Source organism: Oryx dammah, unplaced genomic scaffold (assembly GCF_014754425.2).
Source record: "Oryx dammah isolate SB20612 unplaced genomic scaffold, SCBI_Odam_1.1 HiC_scaffold_18, whole genome shotgun sequence".
NCBI lineage: Eukaryota > Metazoa > Chordata > Mammalia > Artiodactyla > Bovidae > Oryx > Oryx dammah.
In genome coordinates, this window is record NW_024070202.1 from 105,763,037 (window position 1) to 105,771,406 (window position 8,370).

An 8,370-nucleotide genomic window follows, 5' to 3' on the forward strand; every position below is an offset into this window, starting at 1 on the left:
CCCAGGTTCAATCCCCGGGTCGGGAAGATCCCCTGGAGAAGGGAATGGTTACCCACCCCAGTACTCTTGCCGGGGAAATCCCATGGACAGAGGAGACTGGTGGGCTACAGTCCATGGGGTCGCAAAGAGTTGGATACAACTGAGCAACTAACACGCACACACTCGCACAACAATCACGAGTGCCGTCCCCCACATATCTCTGGCTTCCCCGCTTCCTGACACATGATGGGATGGTACTTCCTGGCTTCTGGAGGTTGGGGGTAGGGCAGGGCATGAGACTTGTTGCCGAGAATGAGCAATAAGTACAAGTGACATGTTACTGCCAGGCCAGAAAGTTTTAGCAGCCAATGCAAGATTTCCAGACCTCTCTTTAGTTCTGCCTGAGAGATGAGCGAGTTCTGGAGACGGTGGCTTCAGAGGGGCCATCACCTTGCAGTCTTTGAGGCAGCTGCAGTCAAGGACTCAGACCCCTGGGCTGGCCATTGGGAATGACACATACACACTATTGATGCAGTGTATACAATGGATAACTAATGAGAACCTGTTGTATACAGCACAGGGAACTCTACTTAATTGCACGGTGGGAAGGAAGTCCAAAGGGAGGAGATATGTACACTTATAGCTGATTCATTTTGCTATACAGTAGAAACTAACACTACATTGTAAAGCAACTATACTCCACTAAAAAACAATTTAAAAATTTTTAATATTCTTTTTCAGGACTTCCCTGATGTTTCAATGGCTAAGACTCCACACTCCCAAGGCAGGGAGCTGAAGTTTGATCCCTGGTCAGGGAAATAGATCGTGCATGTTGCATCTAAGAGTTCAAACACTGCAACCAAGATTGAAGATCCCATGATTTCAACTAAGACTTGGAGCAGCCAAATAAATAATAAATACAGATTTTTAAAATATATATTTTTCATAGTATTTGCATCCCTAGCCCTGGAACTGCATTGCTGGGTCTCTTTAGCTGAGGCCTTGGGCTTTGAGTGGAGGGTTTTCTCAGCCTCTCTAGCGAGGCCTCCTCCTAGGAGAAGGAGAGGGAATCCAGGGACACTTTCTCCTCTAATTCAGCTTCAGGTGCTTCTAGATCCTAGCTCCCTCTCACAGCCTCTTCCCCACCTCAGGGTCCAAAGAGTGTTTTGTCTGGAGCTCTCTCAACGGTGGGAAGACCCCCACTCCTGTGCTGATACACCTGACCCTGAGCAGCGCCTCATTTCATCTGGGAAATGGAGGGAGTCAGGGCTTTCTTCCATTTTAGACTCTTGCTTATGCCCTCACAGTAAATCACAGTAAATTCTTCATTGTCTGAAGAATTTAGGATTGCTAAAATAGAAAAAGACTGGGTTATTTTGGAAGAACGTTTGATATACTTGACCAAGAGATTTTAATGTATTTAATGTTTTATGTCAAGAAAAAATTGGATTATTCTATACCTTTTACCTGGTAGCTCAACTGGCAAAGAATCTGCCTGCAGTGAAGAGGCTCTGGTTCAATTCCGTGGTTCACATTTTCTCCTTTTTAATATAAATTGTTTTTCAGTTTTACTTTTCTAAAATATTGGCAAATCCCATAATCAATTTTTATTACTAATATAGTAGAATTAACCACCACCCAAAAACAATAAAAGTTATTTTAAAGTACATCGTACAATAGATGGCATCTCAGAATCAAAGAAATAAGTTAGTTTTGCAGGGATCTCTTTCTAGAGATCCCTCATTTCCTTTAGGGTATTAGGCCTATAGTTGTCAGCCATCCACCAGCTTCTACTCTACTAAGGCATAAGTAACTGAACGTGAGGCAACCTCTTGTGGTACCTATGCTAGCTTTTGAGCTTTGGTATCATGTACACATGGATCCATGTCCTGCTTCTGCTGCTTAGTCACAAATTATGTGAACTTGATTAGGTTACATAAAAATCTTTGGGATTAGATGGTTGGATAGCATCACCGACTCAATGGACATGAGTTTGAATAAGCTCTGGGAGATGGTGAAGGACAGGGAAGCCTGGAGTGCTGCAGTCCATGGGGCTGCAAGGAGTCGGTCACAACTGAGCTACTGAACTGAACTCAACTAAATCTATAAACTTCCCTAATCTGTAAAATATGGGATCATAGTTGCCTAAGTACCCTAATTTATAGACAGTCTGATATGACAGGTGTAAAACAGAGGAAGTGTTCAAAAAGACTGGCTTAGCTTTTACACAAGTATTAAGCTGGAGAAGGCAATGGCACCCCACTCCAGTACTCTTGCCTGGAGAATCCCATGGATGGAGGAGCCTGGTGGGCTGCAGTCCATGGGGTCGTGAAAAGTCGGACACGACTGAGCGACTTCACTTTCACTTTTCACTTTCATGCATTAGAGAAGGAAATGGCAACCCACTCCAGTGTGCTTGCCTGGAGAGTCCCCTGGACGGGGGAGCCTGGTGGGCTGCCGTCTATGGGGTCACACAGAGTCGGAAACGACTGTAGTGACTTAGCAGCAGCAGCAAGCTGTTTCAGGAAGTTGCATGATAGAGGAAACAATTGGATGATTAAATGGACCACAGCACTGTGGCCGAATTTTACAGACGGAGATCTGTCTTATAGTCCATAATGAGCAGCATTATAAGAGCAGAAAAGTGAAAGTGAAAGTCGCTCAGTCGTGTCCGACTCTTTGCGACCCCATGGACTGTATCCATGGAATTCTCCAGGCCAGAATACTGGCCTTTCCCTTCTCTAGGGGATCTTCCCAACCCAGGGATTGCAGACAGACGTTTCACCGTCTGGGCCACCAGCGGAGCCTCGTGAATAAAGATCCAGCCCAAGTGAAGAGCCACACAGCTCCACCAGGGGGCAGAAGAGTCGTCTCCATGTTCTGCAGAAACTAGGCTTCCTGCGCCAGGCGAGGAACAGTCAGTAGGGAAGCGCTACACGGTGGTGAAGGAAGAACTTGATTTGATGCGTTAGTGCCTTTTCTCTGCGGAGAGGCAAGGCTGTCACCTAAAGATGTTGACTCTTCTGCTACTTCTCCTGGGACTGGGTACGGCCTTCTCCCGAGGGAAATTTGGGGTGACTATGCATGCTGATGAGTAGAGGGTCTGAGGCCCCCAGTCAGCGGATGGGAGCGATGTTCTATTAGGGAATCCTAACACAGTAACTGCTGGAAGAACAAATCCAGAGTGGAGGCAGTGCTCCAGGGCTGTGGGAGCCACGGTGAGACTGGAGCAAATACTAGGAGCCCCTCTGCCTGGGGACAAGCTTGTCAGCTCTCACGGTATCTCTGTCTCTCTGGATCTAGGTTCTGTGTTCGGTGCTCTCCTCTCTCAAAATCCAAGCAGGGCCATCCGTCAGCGCGGGACCTCCGTGACGATCGAGTGTCACGTCGATAGCCAGCTCACCTTGATGTACTGGTACCGTCAGCTTCCAGGACAGAGCTTGGTCCTAATGGCTACTGCCAATCAGGGCTCCAAGGCTACTTACGAGAGTGGGTTCACTGAGGACAAGTTTCCCATTAGCCGCCCGAACCTGGCGTTCTCAACTCTGACTGTGAGCAACGCGAGCTCCGAAGACAGCAGCTCTTATTTCTGCAGTGCTGGAGACACAGTGCTGGGCACAGATCAAGGGTCTCAGCAAGAACCCCTCTCCCTCCCACCCAGCTCCCAGCCAGGTGAGCCTCAGAACCCTGGGAGGCAGGCTGGAGGGGGAAACCACAGAGGCAGCTGCCTGTGTGCTGGTGGGCAGGGTTTGGCATGAGTGGGTCGGCTGGGGATGAGGCGTAACTGGGGATCAGCTGGAGGACTTCATCCACAGACAGGAAGGGTGACTACTGAGGATAAAATTTCTCCCAGAGTGTTTAGAAATAGTAAAGACAATCAGATACAGTTTGCCTTCGAGTGGCAGAGTCAGAAATACCCTTTAAGTATTTTATCTCTGAGCTATATTTAGCCTGTTCTCTATTAACATAGTTCAGAATGCACTTAGTCATATTTATATCATACTGGTCCATTACACTGATGGCATTATGCTGATTGTTCTCAGCGAATGGGAATTATAAAGCCCTCTAGATGCCTTGGTATGATATATGGATGGCAGACCTATGTAAATCTGCAAAAATTCAGGGATCTGCCCCCTTGGTGAGCTTCTGAGCAGTCCAGAGGTGTGAGATATGCTGGAATGTTCTCCAAAGTGAGAGGCGAGCTGTTTCCAGACGTGGAGAAAGAGGCACAACGCTTCGTGGGACCCTCTGGATTTTGGAGTTAACATATACTACTCTTGGGTATGCTACTCTGGTCCATTTACTATACAATCCATAAGGCTGGGCCAGTGCACACAGAGCTTGGTAGCAGAACAAGGCTATGATGGAAACTTCTCAGCCACCAGGGTCATAAACCAAGCAGGCTCAGTTCTTGAAGTGCCTGTGGCAGATATCAATGCTCTGTAGAGCTCCTGACATTCCCCAGTGAGAATCACGAGGCAGATGCACAGAGCTCTGTGTCATGCTTTACTCCCTTCGACCTGCCAATAACTATTTTCCCTTTGAAAAACTGCTTCTGGCTCTTTACTAAAGGCTTATCATGGCATTCAGACCTGGACGGCAGCAGACCTGCAAAACTGTAAAGTTGAAGACACGCAGAGTATTCTGTTATGAAGCGGAAAATGTATAATCAAGACCAAATTCTAGCACAGCTGGAAAGAGGCACAATTCAACTGCAAGAGCAAGTCCCAGTTTCACGATACATACTCCCCATTGCACCCACACCTTACCCTCAGTCTGCAGTTCTGTGGAAATTTCCCTGTTCCCTAGTTGAAAAGCCATGAGCCTGTTTTCTGGGTAGGCTTGTACTTTATTCTGGAATCATCACTACATTTTAACACAAGTGTGGTTCTGAAAGGTGGTGGTGAAGGAAAATCTTCGCAAGGTCCAGAACTTCAGTTCTGAAGGATAGATCTAGCTTGTGTTCAGCTTTCTTTCAGTGTCATCTAGACTCTAGCCATTCATTCACATTTTCCTCCATTTTGCTTCTCTCTACTGTGATAGGGGGGTCATTCCTTTAGATTCTCTGTCCCATTTACTGATTCACACCTTAGCTCCAATAACCTGTTTCACCTTCCAACAGACTCTTTAAACTTTATTTTCACTTCTAGGAAATCTACTTGGGTCTTTCACATATATGAGCCATCATTTTAAAAAATTAACTACTTATTTTGGGCTGCACTGGGTCTTCATTGCTGCATGTGGGCTTTCTCTAGTTGCAGCGCGAGAGCTTCTCCTTGCGGTGGCTTCTCTTGTTATGAAGCCCAGACTCTAAGGCATGCAGGCTTCAGTAGTTGCAGGGCGTGGGCCCAGTAGTTCTGGCCCATGAGCCCTAGACCATGTTGTGGAGCATGGGCTTAATTGCCCCACTGCACGTGGGATCTTCCCAGACCAAGGGCTGAACCCATGTCCTCTGCAGTGGCAGCCAGATTCTTAACCACTGGGCCACAAGGGAAATCTGATGAGTAGTCATTTTAAAGAACCTTGCTCCACATGTATTTTATTTCTCTAAGGATAGGTGGCAGAGTGGTAAAGAATCCGCCTGCCAATGCAGGAGACACAAGAGAGGCAGGTTCAATGCCTGGGTCAGGAAGATCCTCTGGAGTAGGAAATGGCAACCTACCTCAGTATTCTTGCCTGGGAACCCTCATGGACAGAGGAGTCTGGCTGGCTACAGTCCACGGGGTCGAAAAGAGTTGGACACGACTGAGCACTGAAGAAAATTAAACTTCTACTTGGAATTTTTACCTGTTCATGCCAATCTCAGTTTTCTGGTGGTTTCTGCTGCCTCTCACTCAGAGTGGCTTGTTTCTTATGCATTATGTAATTTGATATTATAAATTTATCGTTGGGAATCCCCTAAATCTTGGAGTAAAGGTAGGCTTTCCAGGAAATATACATTTTTGGCTCTGTCAAGCAACTGGGATGCAATAGATGTGATGTTTTCTTTTGTAATTTTCAGTGTCCATCTTTATGGCCATACAGAGTCTATGTGAAACCCCAGTGGGCTGACTACTTAGTGGCCATGAATATTCAGAGGAAACTATTTATAATCCTCCAGCCAAAGCCAAGACCAAGAAAAATAATAGTCCCTGTCAATTGCCTGAGAGGTTAGCTTTGTAGTTTCCCTTTCACTAAGGGTGTACTCTTCCTGCATCCTGGCTCCTAGCGCTATACAAGGTCCAGTGGGACTCAGCCAGTTTCTACACATGCTGATTCTCCTGGTCACCAGGATCCATATGTGCACCTGTTTGATCAAATGGATCAAAAATGCTGGCTTACCTGTTTCCTGCTCCATTTCCCTAGGAAGTGGGCAAATTCACCTACAGATAAGCTTTGGACTGTGAGCCCCCTCCTATAGGATGGCAAAATTTTCTCCCAAGAAGCAGTAAAAACACCATGGTTAGGAACTTGATCTCTGTCCTCAGGCAGACCTGAATTTAAAACTTGGCTCCCCTGCTTCATCACCAGGTGTAACCTTGAACAAGTCATACAATCTTATATTCATACATATAATATCCTCATATATAAAATGAGGATAATTGTGATGCAAAAACACAAGGAATGGGGTTTTCATAAGAGTGAGATGAAGTCATCTCTGTAAACCACACAGCACTGTGCCTGGTAGAGATAAAACACACATTTTAATTAATATCTAAATTTATTTCTCACTGTGACATACGACATTTTACCATTAACAATTCCATCCTCAAGATTAAGTATTGCCCTCTCTGGGAAATTTTTATTTATTATTGTAACTGTTTCTCTTTATTTTAACTATTTCTTTAACAAAATTAATACATAGTGTAAAATACACAGATTATTAAACTGAGGAAAATTAAAATCACTATTTAAATGAGATTAGATAATATATATATTTTATAATTCATTCTCTTAACCCAACAATATTTCATAAATGCCATGTCAAAAGATAGAGCTTACATTAACTTATTAGATTAGAATATTTCAGTGTATCAATGACCCTCCTTTAAATACAACATTTTACATTAAAATTAATACCAAGGTGAAGTATCTATATGCTAGATGATAGGGTAATTTAATTTAAAAAGCAGTCGTTGTAGGTGTCAATTTATTTGTCTCTCTCTTTTTTTTGAAGGGCCATGCAGCCTGTGGGATCTCAGTTCCCTGACCAGGAATCAAACCCTCGACCCTGCTTTGGAAGTGTGGAGTCTTAACCACTGGATTGCCAGGGAAGTCCCTGTGTTAATTTATTTCTGTTGTAGACTGGGCAGGGAATGGTGAAAGCACTCCTTTCCCCCCTTTCACAGGGCTGATGTCTTGTTATCCAGGTCTCAACTCAAATACCATCTCCCCAGAGAGAGCTTTCCTAACCTTCTATGCTCACTTAGTACCTGTGGACCCAGCCACCAGTTACTCACATTTATTATCACTTTATCCTATTTCAATAACACCTAATCATTAGTTCAGTTCAGCCACTCAGTCATGTCCAACTCTTTGCAAGCCCATGGACTGCAGCCTGCCAGGCTTCCCTGTCCATCGCCAAATCCCAGATCTTGTTCATTGAGTCGGTGATGCCATCCAACCATCTCATCTTCTGTCGTTGGCTTCTCCTCCTGCCTTCAATCTTTCCCAGCATCAGGGTCTTTTCCAATGATCTAATCAGTGGAATATAATCAATTAATCATTATAGTTTGATATAAATAGTTGATCCTTGAACTAGGTACAGATTAGGGACACTAACCCTCTGCACAGTTGAAAATCCACATATAACTTTGAAGGCACTCCTTCATATCTAAAATTCCACATCCTGTATTTAACCAACCTCAAATCATGTAACACTACAATAGTTGTTGAAAAAAAATTCCATATATAAGTAGACCAGTGCAGTTCAAATTCCATCTTGTTCAAAGATCAACTGTATATATTATATACACTTCATATATATATATATAAAGATACATACATATTTTTTAATGTACTGTCTGCCTCTCACAGTTATATCTCCTTCCATATGTATGGACATGCACACACATAAATACACATTGTTGTTTAGTTGCTACGTGGTGTCCAACTCTTTGCAACTCCATGGACTGTAGTCAGAGAGGCTCCTCTGTTCCTGGGATTCCCAGGCAAGAATATGGGAGTGGGTTGCCATTTGCCTTCTCCAGGGGACCTTCCCGACCCAGAGACTGAACCTGCATCTCGTGCATCGGCAGGTGAATTCTTCTACTGCTGAGCCACCAGGGAAGTCTGTAAATACACCCAGATGCCATGAAAGAAAGGACCTTTCACTATTATCTTCCTTGCTGTTTCCATACAGGTTAGAAAAATTACAGGAACATCACAGGACATGGTAAATATTTCGTGAGT

At 44.5% G+C, this 8,370-nt stretch overlaps 1 pseudogene; it reads left to right on the plus strand.

The window, feature by feature from the left end:
- Positions 1-2,909: 2,909 nt before the first annotated feature.
- LOC120877679 lies at positions 2,910-7,462 on the plus strand (annotated as a pseudogene).
- The last annotated feature ends 908 nt before the right edge of the window (positions 7,463-8,370 follow it).